Source organism: Diceros bicornis, unplaced genomic scaffold (genome assembly GCF_020826845.1).
Source record: "Diceros bicornis minor isolate mBicDic1 unplaced genomic scaffold, mDicBic1.mat.cur scaffold_95_ctg1, whole genome shotgun sequence".
NCBI classification, from domain to species: domain Eukaryota; kingdom Metazoa; phylum Chordata; class Mammalia; order Perissodactyla; family Rhinocerotidae; genus Diceros; species Diceros bicornis.
The window spans coordinates 1,437,486-1,456,858 of NW_026691844.1; the positions used below are offsets into that span (position 1 = coordinate 1,437,486).

The window sequence follows — 19,373 nt, forward strand, 5'->3', positions numbered from 1 at the left end:
TTCCCCTTTGATTTCTTCGTTGACCCAATCGTTGTTCAGTAGCATTTTGTTTAATCTCCACCTATTTGTGGCTTTTCTGAATTTCTTCCTACAGCTGATTTCTAGTTTCATACCATTGTGGTCAAAAGATGCTTGGTATTATTTCAGTCTTCTTAAATTTATGGAGACTTGTTTTGTGGTCTAATATGTGATCAATCCTGGAGAATGTTCCATGTGCATTTGAAAAGAATGTGTATTCTTTGGTTTTTGGATGGAATGTTCTGTATATATCTACTAGGTCCATCTGTTCTAGTGTGTCCTAAGGCCAATATTTCCTTATTGATCTTCTATTTGGATGATCTGTCCATTGGTGTAAGTGGAGTGTTCAAGTCCCCTGTTATTATTGTGTTACTGTCTATTTCTGCTTTTATGTCTGTTAATAATTGCTTTATATATTTAGGTGCTCCTACGTTGGGTGCATAGATATTTACAAGAGTTATATCCTCTTGTTTGATTGTTCCCTTGATCATTATGTAACGCCCTTCTTTGTCTCTTTTTACAGTTTTTGTTTTAAAGTCTATTTTGTCTGATATGATTATTGCTACCCCAGCTTTCTTTTCATTGCCATTTGCGTGGAGTATCTTTTTCCATCCCTTCACTTTCAGTTTGTGAGTGTCTTTAGGTCTGAAGTGTGTCTCTTGTATGCAGCATATATATGGGTCTTGTTGTTTTATCCAATCAGCCACCCTATGCCTTTTAATTGGAGCATTTAGTCCATTGATGTTTAAAGTAGCTATTGATAAGTATGTACTTACCGCCATTTTTTAACTTTTTTCTTTGTTTTAGTAGTCCTTCTCTGTTCCTTTCTTCTTCTCTTGCTCTCTTCCTTTGTGGTTTGATGGCTTTCTTTAGTGTTATGTTTGGGTTCCTTTATCATAGTTTTTTGTGTATTTATTATAGGTTTCTGGTTTGTGATTACCATGGGGTCCATATACGGTAACTTTGGGGCTGCTCCCCGGCGGCCATGAAGTGCTGCAGCTTGTGAAGGTGGCGTTTTTTCTCTCCAGAATGGAATTTCTACCTCTTCCACCTCAGTCAGGATTGTGGTTTGTTGCAGGAGTTCCTCTTATCTAATTTTCAGTTCTCTCTCAGGGGTAATTTTTCTGCAAGTAGTTGTAAATTGGCTGTGTCCGTGGGAGGAGGTGGTTTCAGAGTCTGCCCATGCCACCATCTTGACTTCTCTCTCTCTATGTAGGTTTACTCTTAGTGTTGTACATTCTATGGGTTTTGACAAATGTATAATAACATGTGTCCATCATTATAGTATCACAGAGAATAGTTTCACTGCCCTAAAAATCCTCTGCTCCGCCTACTCATCCCTCTTTCCCCTCTAACCCTTGGCAACTGATCTTTTTACTGTCTCCATAGTTTTGTCTTTTCCAGAATGTCATATAGTTGTGATCATACAGTATGTAGCCTTTCTAGACTAGCTTATTTCACTTAATGATATGAACATTCACATTTTTTACCACAGCTCTGTGCTTGATATACTACTATTTACTTAATGATTTTCTTTCACAGTCAAGTCTGAGGACACCTGTGTACCTGAGTGTGGACACTTTGAAGAGGGGAAGAGGGATGTGCTCCTTAATGTAGCATCTCAAGAGGGCCCTATGTCGGGGGAGGTGCCCAGCCCATCAGCTGTCACTGTGCAAAACTTTCTGGCCTTGCCCAGGGAGTTACAAGGTGGCCAGGAGTGCAAATCCACAGAACCTTATCCAGTCCCCCACCACCACCACCAATGCTGTACCTACCATTGTGTCTAAAAGCAGCTATAGCTGGGATATACTAAGTAATAAAAAGGAACAATCTACTGATACACGCAACACTTTGGATGGATCTTAAGGACATTACATTGAGTGAAAAAAAGCCAGTTTCAAAATGAAATTACACTGTATGATTTCCCTTACATAACATTCTCAAAATAACAAAATTATAGAGATGGAGAATAGATAAGTGGTTGCCAGGCTTGGGGAAGGGGAGGGAGGGATGACAATAACGGGGCAACAGGCAGGTGATGGAACAGTGTCTTGATTGTTGCGGTGCTTGTGCACATCTACAATTGGAATAAGTTGCCTGCGGCTGCACATGCGCACACAACACAAATGACTGCGTGTAGAAACTGGTGAGAGAATCAGGCCTGTAATCTAGGAACAGTGTTGTCCCAGTGTCAGTCTCTGGCTTTGACATTGTACTGTAGTTGTGATGTCACCACTGGACAAGCTGCTTGAAGGGCACTCAAGAGTCTGTACTATTTTTGCAACTTCCTATGAGTCAACACTTATTTCAAAATAAAAAATACCTTTTAAAAAAGCAGCTTAAGTTTACAATTACTTCAAAATGAAAAGTTTAATTTAAAAAAGCAGTGATCAGCTGAGTTGCAGTTCATCGTATATGACAACTAAAATGAGGAAATGTTAAACAGTTTCAGAGATTCAACTAGTGTTAGCCCACATCAAATAATAATTTAAAAAATCCCTTTAGCTTCAAACATCAGAACAAATAACTTCAGCTTATCTAAACTGCAGGATGCCATCCTGTGCCATTCAAAGTAAATGAGGATTAAAGTCGTGAACAAGAAACTGTCAAAGATAAACAAAGCTGGACACTAGTTAAGATGGTAAAGACAGATTTTATTTATTATGTCTTTTAAATGGTAAATATAGATTTTATTCAGGAACTATTGCAATACGGGAAAAGAGACCTCAGTTTGGCACTGGGCTCCATTCCAAATAAAAGATAGGCAAATGGGGATTTATAGCCAAGGAGCAGTGTCAGGACACTGGAAGGAAATTACTAAGAGGAAACATCAGGGATAAGGGGTTCTGGTTAAAGAGACCCAACAGGATTCTTGCTGGAGGCAGACCAGGGTGATCAGATACCAAGGGTTGGGATGAGGAGTTTGATCAGATATCAAGGGTGTGGGGTTCTCTCTAAACTGATTTGGCAAGATTCTTGCTACAACTGGACACTTCAGGCCGGACACTGACAGATGCCAAGGTTGAGGCCTCGAGGGCTTAGAGGAGCCTGACTAGAGTTTAGTCAAGGAGAGAGTCTCTGTCAATGGTATTGTGAAGCCAGTAAAATTGTGGTATCATTTTGACACTGCTCAGAGTTTAAAGAAAAAGGAATTGAATTATTTTAAGTGCATGCATTAGGAGCTCTTTTAAAGCCAGAAATTACTGTAGATTTTCAAACTTGAAATGAAAAGGCTAATGAAGCATCCCACAGGTTATAATTTCTAATAAGGTAAATATTAATCTCTACAACCCACATAAACAACAAGCTCTTTAGGGGTCCCTTTATGTTTTTAAAAAAGAGATCTTGAGGCAAAAAGTGAGAAAACCACTGCTAATAATGCCTAGGCATGATAGGTCCATTTCTTGTTCTGAGCTCATAAAGACCCATTGTGAGGGAATCCCAAGCCCGTATGTAAGTCCCTGGCTAGGCCTACATTTTTGGTTCTTTTAGCCCAGGACAGTGGTTTTTGGTGACCTCAAGGACTTTGATCATAGTTGGCTTATTTCCTCTGTTCTTTTTTTTTTCATTTGTTTATTTTTCTTTATTCTTTTTCTCTTTTTTTATATAGTTTGTTAGTATTGTTAGTTAATATTGTGAGTAGTGCTAGCAGTAGGTCACCATGCTGCAAGGCCTCAAGGCCATCTCTGCTGATAAGGAGACCCATATGGACAGTTACTGGTGCCTCAAGACATTGGCCAGTGCAGCTTTGCTAAAGTGAAGTTGGCCCAGCACATACATCCTGACTGAGACAGAGGTGGCCATGAAGGTTATCAACTAGAGTTAGTAGAGCTCTTTCAGCCTCCAGAGACTGTTCTGTGAATCACCTCAACATGGCAAAACTCTGCGAAGTGATTGATTCAGTGGAATCGCTATACCTGGTCATGGAGTACATTAGCAAAGGAAAGGTGTTCCATCATCTATTGGACCACGATGACATGAAAGAGAAAGAGGCCTGAGGCAAATTCTGGCAGATAATGTCTTCTGTGCAGTACTACCACCAGAAGGGCATTGCCCACAGGGACCTAATGGCAGAGAACCTGCTTTTCGATGCTGACCTGATCATAAAAATGCCAGACCTTGGCTTAAGCAATGAGTTTACCTTTGGAACAAACTGGATTCCTTCTGTGGCAGTCCCCCTCGTGCTGCCCTAGAATGATGGATGTGTGAAGTCCGCAGTCATCTTCTTTACACGTTCACTGGGTCCCTGCCTTTGAATGGACAGAACTTCAGGGAGCTGCACTAATGGGTACTGAACAGAATATACCATATTTCTTTCTTCATATTCATGGAGTGTGAAAATCTGCTCAAGAAATTCCTGATCCTCAACCCTAGTGAGAGAGGCACTTTAGCAGAAATTGTGAAGGACCCGCAGATGAATAGGGACCATGAAGAGGAACTGAAGCCTCATATCAAGCCACCTCCTGACTATAGGGACCCCTGGCTGAGTTGATGGCATTGACCTTATCCAAAGAGGCAGCCAGTTATGTCTCCAGCAAAAATGAGTTTATTCGCAATCAGCAAAGAATTACAATTTGAGGTCTGCAACCATGGCAAGCCATGTTCAAGACTCCAGCAGCAAAGGGAGGAGAAACTTGTATAGAGGGGAAGAAGAAGTTGGGAGGTCTATTGTAAACAAAGAGTCCATTGGAGGAGACTGGGAGTGTGAAGTGTAGTGGCTGAGTTGTGACAGTCTCACTGGCTGAGCTTCTTGCCAGTCAAGAAAGGAAGTTTCTTTTCTTCCTGTTGGGCTCTGCTATCAACATAGGGTGTGAGAGCTCCCCCTTTTGACCTCCTGACTCCATTGTAATGAGGTTTCCATTAATTAATTTCCACAATGGTGTCTATGGGCTACACATGAGATGAGATCCAGGACTCATTGATGGGCCAGAAGTATGATGAAGTGATGGCCACTTATCTGCTCCTGGGCTACAAAAGACTAGAGCTGGAGGGCTACACCATCACCATAAAACCCCTGCCATCAGCTGGGCCAGCCAACAGCTGCAGTCCTTCCCATCCTGCAAGCCACAGCATAGGGTGTCTGCAAATCCAAAGCAGAGAGTTTAAGCCATTTCCACCTTTAATTCCTACTATAAGAGTTTGTTAGTGATGTTGAATGGATTCCGACTCCTAGTAACCCTGTGTACAGCAGAGCAGAACCCTGCCTGGTCTTTTTACACCCTACTCTTGCCTTCTGGAGCTATATCAGTCAATGCTCCACTGCTGTTCATAGGGTTTTCATGGCCAATTTTTTCAGAGGTGGGTGGCCAGGCCCTTCTTCCTAGTTTCTCTTCATCTAGAAGCTTTGCTGAAGCCTGTCCATCATGCGTGACCCTGTTGATATTTGAAATACTGGTGGCATAGCTTTCAGGATTGCAGCAACACCCAGCCACCACAGTATGACAATTGACAGATGGGTGCTGGGTTCCCTGACTGGGAAACAAACATGAGCCATGGTGGTGCACCAAATCTTAACCACTAGCCCACCAGGGCTGGCTACTATAAGAGAAGCAACACAGAAAATCAACAGCCTGGGGAGGGCCAGGAGTCAGGGCTGAAGTTCATCAGCATCACTTTTCAGAAAATCAGTGGCCTTCATAGGAAGACATCTGTGTTTCAGGTCAGCCGGAAAGACCAGGCAGGAAGCTCAAAGAGAGTGAAGCTATCAAACATCCAGTGGTGGTCAGCTAAGACAAGAAACAGTGTGGGGAATTCAAGCCATGCTTCCGTACTTTGTGGAGCATGAATATCATAAGCTCCATGGAGCCCAACAACATGGTGCAGGAAGTCGACCAGGTGTGGGACACAAATAGTGTGGGTAGAAGCAGTGCAAGAAATATATGCTGCTGTTTGTGCATGGCAAGCCCAGCTGAGACGACTTTGTACAGTGGAGGATGGAGGTGTACAAATACTGTGACATTCTCTCCATGGTTTTCAGACTAAGATGCTATCTGGCACCTCCATGGCCTTCAAAAGCATTGTGTCCAAAATAACTGCTGAGCTTAAAGGATGGCCAGGATCCACCTGGAAGATAAGAGGAGAGGTCCATTGGACCTAGGTGCAGGCCAGCCCCTCCACCCTCACCTGGGCAAAACTTCAGAGACTAAGTTGTTTTTCCTTCTCCCTCCTCCTACTCTTGTCCCTCTTTTCTTCCGTGTTTATGGGTGAGAGGAGATGGTTCAGGGTTTCCTGCTAGCCAACTGAGAGGACACAGTGGAATGACCCCATAGGGGAAGGACTCATTACTCCTCGGCCTTAGGGAAGAGCTGGAAGGGAGTTAGCTTCACCAAGGACTTTCAACAGCTGACTCTGGTTCTGCATTCACAGCAGCTCCATGTGCAGGAGCAGGTTTCTGCTGTGTTCAGCCTCCAAGCTTCAAGAGTCCAAAAGAGCATTTGGTTGCTGAAGAATAGGAGTCACAAGCATTTCTGGTAGTCTATCATAGGGTACAGTAATCTTCCTACAGCTCAAAAAAGAGGTTTCAGGAGAATTCAAGGGCATGGGTGGATCATCTATTCTTCTTGAGAGCCATTTTTCCCATTTCAGCTGCTGGTGCCAGTTTCCACTCTGCTATCTGAGGACAGTTTTGATCTTGTAGCCGACAGTGATGGATTTGTGTGAGCTGCCTAGAACTCTAAATAGCTTTGTTTCTTCCAAATCTTATAGTAAAATTGATGCTCCAGAAAGATGTACTACAGATATTATGCTCTTTTGAATCCTCTGTGCACAGAATTGGGGATGTGCCTGTGTGGCTGAGTTTCCTGTCTGTATAATGTAGGAGTTGGGCCTTCCACTGTGATGTTTTTTCCTTTTGATAACAGTGGCATGGAGCAGTGGCTCTAAGAGGCCTGCAAAGGTATGGGTTATTCAGCTAGTCTGAGGGTCCAAGGAGCACTCTGAGGTAAGCCGGATGTCCTTGGGGTGCAGAGGGAGGATTTATGGTAAGAGACGGCAGCGTGGCTAGACTGAGGGGATAGAGGGAAAGGCGGCTTTGAGAGGGCAAGTTCTGGGTTCTCAGGTAGTGGGTATTTTCATTTTAGGCCATGAATTGATGGTTTCAGATGCCCATCAGGGAGCTTCTGCATGGGTTCATAAGAAGCCCAAGCAACCAAGACAGATTTTATTCAGTAATAACTATTGCAGTATGGAAGTGTGAAAATTAATAGTAGAAATCTTAACACAATTGGTGTTAAGGCCTGTAGGGGGAGCTCTCACACCCTATCACACATCCTCAATTAAACCAAACAGGAAGAGATGTTTGCATATTGGACAGCAAGTAAAACTACTTTACTATTGAAGGAACATTTCTCTCCCCACCTGGCAACAGCCCAGCCAATGAGAAATGCCACAGCTCAGCCAATGAGAAGCCATTGCTGCCCTGAACTGTTACTCTCCCCTAATGGACTTTCCTTTACAGTAGCCCCTCCCTACTGCCCCCATTTTCTCTATAAAAGTAGCTCACCTTTTGTGTTTTCTGGATTTGCCTACGGTTTGCCATAGCATGCAGATTCCAAATTGCAATTCTTTTGGCTATTCCCAAATAGATTCATTTTGAGATAAAATAACAGGCAAATTTCCTTTTTAAGTTGACAGAAGAGAGTCTAGTGTAAGTTCAGCCCAAATTCAACTAGTGCAGAGGTAACTACATGTTTTAAAGGGAGGATGAGGGAATGGGGAGAGAAAGCAGGGAAGTGGAAATTTACAAAAAGCAGGAAGGAGGATTGGTCCATATGACTAGGCTATCTGGGTTTGCTAACTGCTTGTGGACACTGGCTCCCACTCTCCTAGAGAGACTGGGAGACAGGGACCCTATCTTCAAGTGTTGGCTGACACAGATGGTAAATTCCTTTGTGAGCTCTGAGTTTTCCCAGGTAGGAACTTCAAAGGAGGATGGGTCATCCCAGGGACACAGCCTTGAGTTGTTAGAAATGATGCCAGAGTTTGTTCAAGTCTCTTAGGTAGGGTGGTAAAAGAAATCATTTGTGCTGGGAAACTGCAGTCTTTATAGGCCAAGGTTGATGGTAGTGAAGAATAGGGCTCAAAGGCACCTGATTTTTGTCAAGGAATCTTTCTCAAAACTTCATATGAATAGGTGAAAAAGTTAACATCAATGCAACATGGTAGTCAGATTAGAAAAATGGGTGCTAATGTGCACCTCCCTCCAAAAATCCCAACCACCACATGCTTTTCATAACAAAAATGAATGAAACAAAACCAGCAGCCCTGGAAAGGACGGCAGGCCCCAGGGGCTGTTACTGGAGCCCAGGATGGTGTCAGTGTCCAGCCACCGCAGACCTCGGCTACTGGAGGCTCAGGAGACCTTGCCTTCTGCGGCAGCCTCTTCTGAGCTTTCCCGCCTCAGGACAGTGGTGGGGAGCAGCGCTGGAGGTCCTGAGTCAGCAGCGAGGCCCACCGACTGTGCCTGGGGAGGAGGCATGTCTCCTGAGGAGCCTTAAGGAGAGGACACAGACTGGGTTGCAGAAGATGGACGGAGTCCAGGGGGCTGGAGGGAGCAGGGGGTCTCAGAGCACTGGGTGAGTGGCACGTGTGAGGGCTGGTTCCCTGTGTGTCCTGAAGGGAGTAAGAAATATGAAGCCAAGAACTGGCAGAGGACCGTCATGAGGGATACGTGGTGGGCTGGGTCAAGGGGGGCTGTTGTCTAGAAACAAAGTGGTCATCCCAGAGGACACTGTGGAAGGAGATATCAGAAATTTACCTCCTGGTAGGAAAGGAGAGAGAGAGCCAGCGAGGGCCTGGGACAACCAGGGAGGGCCTGGCTACACACATGCACATAGCCACTCACCCACACGTAGAGGGTGTGTGTGTGTGTGTGTGTGTGACATAGCAGGAGAAAGAGAGATTCATTTTGTGAGCTCCTATGTGGTTTAATCTCTCTTTATATGGCCAGAAAAATAGCTGAATTACTCACATAAAACCTGACTTTACATCTCAGATCTGGTCATAACTAAAAAGCCCCTTATATTTAAAATACATATATTCTCATCAAAGTAAAGCAGGTTCATGTTTAAAGAGTAAAACTGAACAAAAAGCATTGTAATGAAAAGCAACAGCCCCCTAATCTCCCTCCCTTCTTCATCTCTTCCCTCCCCACCCCAGTCTTGTTGCCCGAGGGAGAACTTTGTGACTTTGGGTTTGGTTTTTGTGTAGTTACTTCCTGATGTCTGAATCCTGTGTTTATATCACCATCCCCCTCTGTTGACTCCCTGCGCTGAGGGGTCAGGATTAACTCATTTACACCACCCTCTACGTCCTTACCCGCTCTTCCCACGTGACTCTGTTACAATCCCATTGCCTCCCGTGGTCATATTTACATTTTGAACAATTATCTTTCAACTGAGAAAGTACAAGAAAATCTTCAGAAATGAAGGGAGTCAGAGAAATTAGACTACCGAAGGACATTTAATGAGATGAAATACTGGAGGATCTTTCAAGCAAAATGACCCCAAGAAGAGAGAAAGCGATGAGACGTCACACAGGAGACAGTGAGGAGCCACAAAGTTGCCAAAAGTGGTGACTGCTGTGATGACCGCTGCTAATGCACCTGTGACTTCTAATACCATTCCAGAGAATACTTCCTAGAATAGAAGAGGGAAAACTCGTGTGTAAAAGCATCTGAAACAAAACGTCCAGGTGATTTCCACCAAACCTGGGAGTCTGGAGGGAGGAGTAGAAAGGAAGGAAGAGATGTGAAAGCAAACTCAACATTGTGTCTCGTTCAGAAGTGACCAGCACGTCTAGCCACTGAGAGAAAGTGCAGGTTCATGGATTTCTAAGGGGAGTGGGTTAGGTTATAGAACTTTCAAACCAGTAGAGGGCACACAAAGAAAGAAAACTACAATCCACCCAGTCAGAAAAGAAAACATACAACAAAAAGAAATCACTTTTCATAGGAACATAAAGTTAGGAGAAGAAGAAGTCAAAGCAAATCAGTAACCACAAAAAATGTGACAAATTACATGCTCCTATTAAAATATGGAAACTTTATCTTGTGGCAGAAAAAAAGTCTTATGCTTCTTATAATAGATTACAATAAGGATGAAAGGAGCAAACACTAACTATATGCCAGACACCATTCTAAATGCTTTATATATAGACACTTATTTATCTAGAGATATATCTAAAACAAGATCACAGAGAAGGCTTGTAACAAAGGGATGTGATCAAGCACACAAAAAGTATTCTTCTAAGTCATTCTTTCATTAAGAGGAAAATGAAACTAAAATGACAGACTACTTGGAAATAAACAATAATAAATAAACCTTACATGGGATGGGCTCTAGGGGATACACAGTGAATAAGGATGAACCTTAAAGACTCTGTTAGAGAGAATTTGTTAGAGTGACACAAAGGAAATGAGGCCATAGGCATGTCAATCAGATGCCAAAACAGAATAATAAAATGACCTCTAAAAGAGTAGAAGGAAAAGTCTAAAAGACAAAAGCAGATATCAAAGAACTAGGAAAATACATAGATTTGTTAAATAAAAACAATAGCTTTTTCTTTCAAATGGTAAAAAAATAAACTATTTTTAGCAAGACTTCAAAAGAAAGAAGGAAAGAAGGAAGGAAGAAAAGGAGAAACACATAAGTAATATCATAAACAATAAAAGGAATATACCACCAGATATAGCGGCTAAAAATTATGAGATTATCATGCATAGTTTAAACCAATAAATATGAACAATATATGAAAACATAAATGAAATGAATAATTTCCAGAAAAACTAAATGACCAAAATTGGTAAGTTTGTCTAGGCAGAGAACCTGAATAGAATACACTTCTACAGTGGTTACACATCTGCTTCTCCCAAAGGGCTTGTCCAGATGGTTCTCTAAGTTACTCGATCAAACAAACAGTTCTGTGATATTTAAAAAACTTTGCAGAGAAGATGGAAAGCTTTCTTACTTTTTCTAAGATGACTGCACAATCTTTATTCCAAATTGGATAAAGAAAACACTGAGGGAGAAAAAAAGAAAGATAAATGAAAGAAAATTATATACCTATCTCATTCATGAATATGGAAGACAAACCCTAAATTAAATATTAGTATACAAACAGAGCAGAATATTAAAAGAGTAATACCCATGACTGAGTAGAATTTATTGTAGGAATACAAGAATGGTTCAGCATTGGGAATTCTATTAATGAAACTCATTTCACTAAGGACAAAAATTATTAACTATCAAGTTAATAGATGTTTAACAAGCAATTGATAAATTAGACAACCATTCCATATTTTTAAATTCCTTTCAGTAACCTAGGAATAGAAGGAAAAGACTCGAGAATGTATCTTTTAGAAAACATGTAGCAAACACCACAGTTAATATTAAACACCAGCAGCATTAGCTTTAAAATCCAGAATAACACAACAATGTCTGTTATCAATGCTGTTACTTACAAGTGTTCTTGAGAACCCCAACAATGCGATTTTTAAAAGCATAAATATTGAAATACAAAAGAAAGAATGTATTTCTTGCAGATGATAAAATTGTTTGCCTAGAAAACCCAAGAGAATAAACCGAAAAACTATTCGAACTGATAAGAGAGCTTTAAAGGGTGATCAGGTACAAGATATAAACAACAGGGCAATGATTTTCCCCAGACACTAGCAATAACAAATTAGAACACTCTTTAAAATCCCTTTCATAATAGCACACAATCTGTGAAATAAAATCCAGGAAAAAAGTCTCAACAACTAATGTGGCTGAAGAAGAAAACTAAAAGACTGTGTTGAATGACAAAAAGTGGACTATATTCTTGGGTGGGAGACTAACATGTTATAAGGTGTCAGTTACTCCAATCCAAACCCCAAGATACTGATTTTGAAAAATACAGGAGATGATTCTGAAGTTCATATGGAGGAGCAAATACATAAATATAGCTCAAACACTTTAGAAAAGGAAGTATAATCAGAAGTGAGATGCCCTTCAGATATCAAATTGTCACTAAAACAGTGTATTACTGATATGGGAAGAGATAAGTAGGTCAATGGAACAGAACAGAGCATGTAGAAACAGACCTAACAATGTACGGAAATGCAGTAAGCATGAAGAGGCCGCTTCAGTCGGGGAAACTGGGGTTTTCTCTAACAGGCGATGTGATATTTGCTTCGCATGGGAGACTTTATATTCCCCCACCACACACACACTCCTAATGGATATAAACGAAACAAAACCTATAGAATTATTAGAAGAAGATCCTAGAAATATTTGTACCATATGTTAATCATTTAAAACTAAATTTATGTTCAATCATGACACAGACCCCAGAAGCTGTAAAATAAATTATTGGCATATTTATCTACATTAAATTTTTCATCTCTCTAAGATGAAAGATACCATAAATAAAGTAAAAACACAAGCAATGGGTAAAATATCTGCCTCAAAGATTACAGACAATAATTCTGGTCAATATCCAAAATATCTAAAGAATGCCTACAAATGGATAAGAAAAGGCAAACAATCGAGTATAAATATAAGCATGAGATAGAACAGACAACTCACAGACCTGAAATACAAGCAGACCATAAACATGAAAAGATGCACAACTTCACCAGGATAGGAAAAGGTGCAGTAAAATAAATTTAGCAAAATGCAAAAGATTTGTAACATCAATGTTTATTAAAAAGCGTGTACAGAGATGGGCACCATTGTACCCTGCTTCTAGAGGTACTGATAGGCACAGCATTTTTGCAGGGTAGCCATCAAAACCTTAAATGCATGTTCCCTGTTATCCGGCAATCTTCTGTTCTAAGGACATAATTACACAAATGCACAGAACACATTCACCGAAGCATTTTTTGTAACAATGAATTTCTGCATATCAGATGCCAAGATGGACAAGATGGAAACAGTGCACAGAGCAATGGGAGTGGGGCCCTGTGGAGCGTCCCTTGCAGACTTCAGAACCAAGTCTCAACAGGGACACTGTGTCCATGACTAGCTCTTGGCCCATCTGGGGCAGGTTCTCAGAGCTGCACTCGGCCATAGGATGTGTGGTGTCCTAGAAGCTCTGCCTCCCTGTTAGGTCAGTGGAGTCCCTCACACTCCAGGGCTTCTGGTTCTGGATTGCGCAATGAGGGCCTTGGGCAAGATGATCCCTAAGGTCTCACCGTGTTCTTCCATCTGTGGAGGAGCTCACCTCTATTTCTAGTCTCTTTGTTGCTGCCTCCGTTTTCCTCCTGGGAGTTGGTGTGTTGTCCCAACTGTGGTTGTTGAGGACAGTGGCCCATGTGCAGTGGAAGGGCCCTGGCTGGCCACCAAATCCACTGCAGGCTTCTCTGCCTCCCAGCAGCCCCTCCCCTCCCCCAGCCCAATATTGGACAAACATTTTAGTAGTCACCAGAGGTCATCTCTGAACCATGTTACCCCCCTATTTCTCCCTCAGGCAATTACTGAAAACAGCTTGATTCTTAGTTTCAAACTTCAGAAGGGGCCACCATTTGCCCTCTTGGGCCCTGTGACGGGAACATAGCTGCTCAATTTTAGCTGGGGATTTGCATCCTTACTAGTTCCTAGGCCCAATGATGTAAGTACAGCAGTGAGTGGATGTTCTCACAACTAAGGCTGTGAATGTTCCTTTTTAAAAGTCTTTGTAATGACATTGTCATTTTTACTTAGACATTTAGAAACCTAATCCTGAAAGGACAAAGAGGAAGGCAGAAGGGTCTCCTACAAGGACCTCTAGTATTTGGGAGAAGACACTGTTGAAGCTGATTTTTCTGGCAATGTTTTCCAGATGATCCCATTTTATCTGGGCTCCATCAGGGATGGACTGGGGCTCATCACGACAGTGAGGAGTGCACGGTGCTGAGGAGGCCGGGCGGATGGTCCTGCCAGTTACTGCTCATTTAGGGCCAGGGTCAGGGCACTTTCCAGAAAAGCTGTTTCTAGGCTAATGACTTGTCAAGGTATAATTTTTAAAACAATAATAAATGTGTTTTTATTTTCTCATAATTTTTAAAACGTGAACAAAGTATAATTTTAAAAAAATTTAAACATGAATCATTCAAATATAAATGAACTTGTGTCAAAGATTTTATTCAACCCATTAGTTCTTGAGGGAATCAATAATATGGTAAAGAGTGGTTCAAAGAGCATTTGAAAAGTTAGGTCCATCGAGGCAGCTTAATATAGCAATGTTGGGATAAGATTACCAGCTTATCTATGAAGTGGTTAATGTCCCACCTTTTGGGCCACCATACCTTTGAGACTATTTTCTCCATTAGACAGAAATTATTCGCAACTCTGTTGGACAAAATCTACAAGTTAAATATGCAAGTGCACTAAGTCTGGGACATTCAAGTAATAGTAAACAATAGTCAAACCAAGTGCCCTAATAAATAATTAATCCTTATTGTGCCAGTGCCCCCATATGACATTGGAAGGACATGTTGGCCACTTTTTGGCCTTATTTAGAAATTGTAAATAATTTTCCTTAAAATGGGTTCCCCCGAACAGAACAAACAGGTGCTGTTTGTTCGCCAGAGGAGCCAGGAGAGGTTGTGGACGACACTGTGCAGCCCGCCCATGCCGGGGAAGGAAGCACAGGTTTGATGCCCATGGGCGTGGAGCACCATCTTTAAGAAACAGCCTTATCACTTTTTCTTCCATTACAATCTTTTCGTAACTCAATCTCTGTCAAACTCTAAGTTTGGGCTGGCTCTCTGAAAAAGCATAATGAAGTCCATCCACCAGAGCCCATCCACTGCCTCTCCAAATGGATGGCACTCGTGTGAGCACTGTTCTCATAGGGCCTGCATTGAACTGGTGGCTCCTTCACAACCAACTCTCATTCTATACGGCTCTGCATGCTAGGAGAGGATGCTGGCTAATTCTTTACTGCACAGGAATTCCTCTGAGGTGGGAGTGCCCAATGCTGATGCCTTTGGGTAGCACTTTACAAGTTACCCCAGAAATGCCTGTTGACCTTGGAGACTTCAGGCTGGTTGGGCAGTGGAAGAGTATGTGCAGCCCCTGCAGCCCCTGACATTCCCCGGGAACCAGCTAAAGATGAGTGCCTGCAGCTCAGAGAGCAATGTGCTTCTCCCTCTCTCTCAGTGTGTGTGTGCTTCACCGCCTGTGTGACAAAAGCACAATGGTGGCACAGGAATTTTCAGTATCAGTTCCTTGGAGAAAAACGAAGGAAAGTATGTAGTGAGGAAGGTTCGGGAGCAATGCTTTGGGCTGGGGGGGAGGTTGATGGGAAATTATCCAATCCATTCTTTCTGCCCCTGTTACGAGAGGTTCGGGGATTCGATCGGAGACGTAAAAAACACTTTCCGCTCCAAACAAATGGACTGAAGGTATACTTTATTATATAGAGGATAGTAAAGGCGATAGTCTGCAAACAGATCCGAATAGGTCAAATATTAAGAGGGAAAAAACATCAGCTCGACTGGAAAGGGAAAACATCCATATCAGCGGAAGAGAAATGACACAAATCAACCGGAAAGAGAAACACCAGGTTGACTGAAAAAGAACACATCAGATCAGTTACTTCACATCAAATCAATTACTTCACATCAAATCAATTACTCACAATATTCACACCCCACTGCCGGGAGAGTCCTGTCAATCAACGCGGCTGGGCAAGGATCACACGTCCTGGGCAAGACGTCCCTTCCATAGGTGGAACTCTCACTAGGTCTCAGTTTCCAGCAGTTTTTATACCATCAATAATTTTTTGAGTAAGCAATTACAGAGTTTGCAGAGCAAGCATTTAGTGTTTCCATGCACAAATGGTTATCAGTGGCGTGCGTGCATTGAGCCCCCTGGCTAATGTCCCAGCCCAGTAATTGTGTACGTGCATTGTTCTCTTTGGTTATTGTCCTAGCCCGGCACAGATGGCCAGTCCATCCCGTGCTACGACGCTCCAAGAGCCTTGAAATGTTACAATTTGCAACTCTCTCCATGGGAGAAAGGCCAGTTCCCGGGAAAAGGCCAGTCCCCACCACACAGAAAGCAGCTTTATATTTCTTTGTGTGCTGGTGGCTGTAGGTCAATGGAGCAGCCAAACATGGCTGTACTCATGTCAAGACAGCCCCTGAGCAGTGTAGACCAAAAACCATCTGCCTTAATGACTGTCTCTTCCTTTGTGAGTCAACCCATGCGACTCACCTATGCCAGGTGGAATCTGCTGGTGCCTGAGAATATGCCAAGGGCCAAGGAGACTTGATCCCTGAACTCCAGGGGTCCAAACTGTAGGTGAAAAGAAAATACAGTCACATAAAGACATTTGCAAATGTGCCTCATGAGATATTTTCACAAGTCCAAACTATAGGTAGCAACTTGAAGAGTGACAAGGAAGAGGTTGTGCACAGAGTTCACCCATGAAGACATTGGAAGAAGAAGTGTTGTGAGGACCTTGGCGAAAGAGCACATGGATTGGCAGGGAGAAGAAGTGAGCAGGACACCACATGCAAAAGCATGGGCGTGAATGTGAAGGCTGCACGTGCTGGGCTGGTGAAGATTAGGGGCCAAGAATAAAAAGAGAGAAGCATGGAAAGCTAGGATGGTCACTGAGTGGGGAGATAGAGGTGACACAAATTCCTGCATGGACTCTGAGGATGAGGGAAACATTTTATTTTCAAACTCAGGAGGGGAGATGACTCCCCTCCCTCTCAAGCCTGCCTCTGTGCTCACAAGTTTATCTTAAGCCACCCCTACTGCTGTCTTTTGCCATCCTTCCTTGGCAGAAGAGAAGGATTAATCCACCTACCTGTGAGTTGGATATGACTTTCATTCCATCTCCTCTGGTGTCCCAGCTGTGTGTGAGAATGGCCTTTGTGTTGAGGAAGGGACTCTCCCGCTCCTCTGCCCAGGAATTCCCTCAGACCGTGTCATGGTGAGGGCTGGTGTCCACCAAGCAGGATTGTCCTAACGGACCTGATGGAGAGGCTGAAGCGTGGTGGGTTCTCCACCGTCCAAGGACAGGTGAGGGTCCTTCCTGTCTCACTTATAACCCACCAGGAGTCCAGCGCTTACTCTTTTTTTGAGTACAGGACTTTGTACCTTTCCTGAGGCCTTGGACTGGAGGTGCCCATATACAGCTGGTGAGACGGCCATGGGGTCCTGTTCCTGCTGGGTGAGCACCCTGGTGTGCAGGCAGTGCTAGGTGGGGTCTCCCTCCCACATCCCAGCAGGGCTGTGCCTGGGATCACAGAAGTGGACTCTGCCTGCTGCCTTTGCATTCCTGCTGTGACAGTCTCACCTCTCCCCAGGCAGTGTGGAGGACCTCAGGTAAAGGGCAATGAAAAGCAAGGATTAACGTTTCCAAATAGCCCCTTGGTACAGCCGCCATTTTCCTTCTCTAGCCTGAATCACTTCAGATCCTTTGAACTCCCAGATGGCTCTGGGCTGCCCAGGATGTCGCTCCACTTCCCTGTGTGGCATGAAAGGTCCTTTGGAATTGGGTCCTATCTATTTTTGTCTAGCCTTCCCTTCCACTGGTGCGTTTCATAAACTCTCTCAGCAAGCCCGTAGACTTTTCATCTCCACACAGCAACACCCCCCCTCAGAATGTCTGTCCCCCTCCCCTCACCCTCCTGTTTCCCTGATCCTGTTCAGTGTCCATTTTAAGTTCAATCTGTCCCTGAGCACTCCTGTGTCTCCCCAGCCCCAAGGACCTGCACCCACCATTTGAGCTCACCACTTAGCCCCCTTTACTGTGTAGGACATCTTTATGCATGCATAAGCCCAGGATATATGCACCAGCCTGCCTGAACATGGAGGGTCACCTTCAAGTCAGTGCCCCATAGCTCACTGTTCTCACCTCCACCTGCTCACCCAGAGCCTGAGCACCTGCCAGGCCCCACCCCAAACATCAGGCATTTCTGAGAGTCTCTGGGGGTGTCCTGCATGTGCTTTAGCTACCCTGTGCCACAGCTCTGATCTGTCCCCTAGGGAGGGTGTCAGTGTGGGGTGCAGCCAGGTGACTGGCACCTTGGTCCACTGTACTTCTCTCCCACTAATATCAAAGTTGCACCGAGGCCTATGTCAAAATGGGGTGGGTTAGGGTAGTGGTTGCTTCTTCTTTTTTGAGTTCCACTCCATTAGAGTAATCCCAATACAGTGCCCCACTGTATTTCCAAGTTGTGTGTGAACAGCTCTTGTGGGTTTTACTTATGGCAACGCTCCCAGGCTGTCTTCCTTCCTGCTCTTGCCCTGCAGGGGAGGGTATGGCAAGTTAAGAGCTGGGCATCAGCCCTTTCCCAACCCTTAGTTAGCGGATATTCCAGTCCAGTCTCTGTGTCTTTCCCTGTGATGGTTAAGAGAGAAGGGCTAGTCAGGGATGGCCATCCTGCCTCCCTGGATCCCAGAGATCCTGGGCAGCCAGCTGGAGCATTTTCTTCCTGCTCTGAGCCTCTGCAGTTTGCAGTTTCTACAAAGCCCCCAGATACCTTTGCTCTCCTTCTAAAACTTTGGCAGGACACTTTCCATGGAAATTCAATTCATGATTTGCCTCACAGAGACAGGATGTGACAGGGACTTCCTCACTTTGTTCTCTCCATCTCGATTTCTATAGCAAAGGACAGAGCAAGCAGTGCGTGTCTTAAGGTGGAAGGTGGGCGGATAATTCTGTCACAGACGAGCTGGCCCCTCTGTGACAGAGCTGACTCGACTGTCAGCCTGTGTCTAGGGGATCTTAGCATCTGAGACCAAGACCCTTACAACAGTTGTCTCCTTTGCAGGGGAGTTGAGATCACCAGGACTCATCTGCCATTTCAGACCTTTTGCTGCTACCTGTCAGGTATGTGGCTCATTCTCACTGCCTATCTAAATGTCCACCTTGCAGAAATGGAAAGCAGGAAATGACAGTAGGAGGTTTTGGAGAGAGCGCAAGATGGGTTGGCACCTTCTTGTCAGCTGAGCCTGGCTGCGGGACAGGGTGTTTCAAGTGTGGCCAAGGGGAGATGCCCATTCAGGCAGTTCCACTGAGGAGGCAGGATTCAGACACATCCCATTTCCACCTCAAGCCATTTCAAGCCTCACTGAGGCTTCCTTCTTTTTTTTTTCTTTTTTGTGAGGAAGATCAGCCCTGAGCTAACATCTGATGCCATTCCTCCTCCTTTTGCCGAGGAATATTGGCCCTGAGCTAACATTCGTGCCCATCTTCCTCCACTTTATATGGGGCGCCACCGCAACATGGCTTGACAGGCCCTGCTTCGGTATGCACACCCGGGATCCGAATCTGCGAACCCTAGGCCACCGCAGCAGAGTGCACGCACTTAACCGCTAGGCCACCGGGCCGGCCCTGAAGGTTCCTTCTTGGAGTGGTTCATCTTTCTTAGAGGA

General features: G+C 43.9%; 1 pseudogene; it reads left to right on the forward strand.

The window, feature by feature from the left end:
• LOC131403918 (butyrophilin-like protein 9) overlaps window positions 1-19,373 on the forward strand; it is a 48,696-nt pseudogene that overhangs the window by 13,040 nt on the left and 16,283 nt on the right.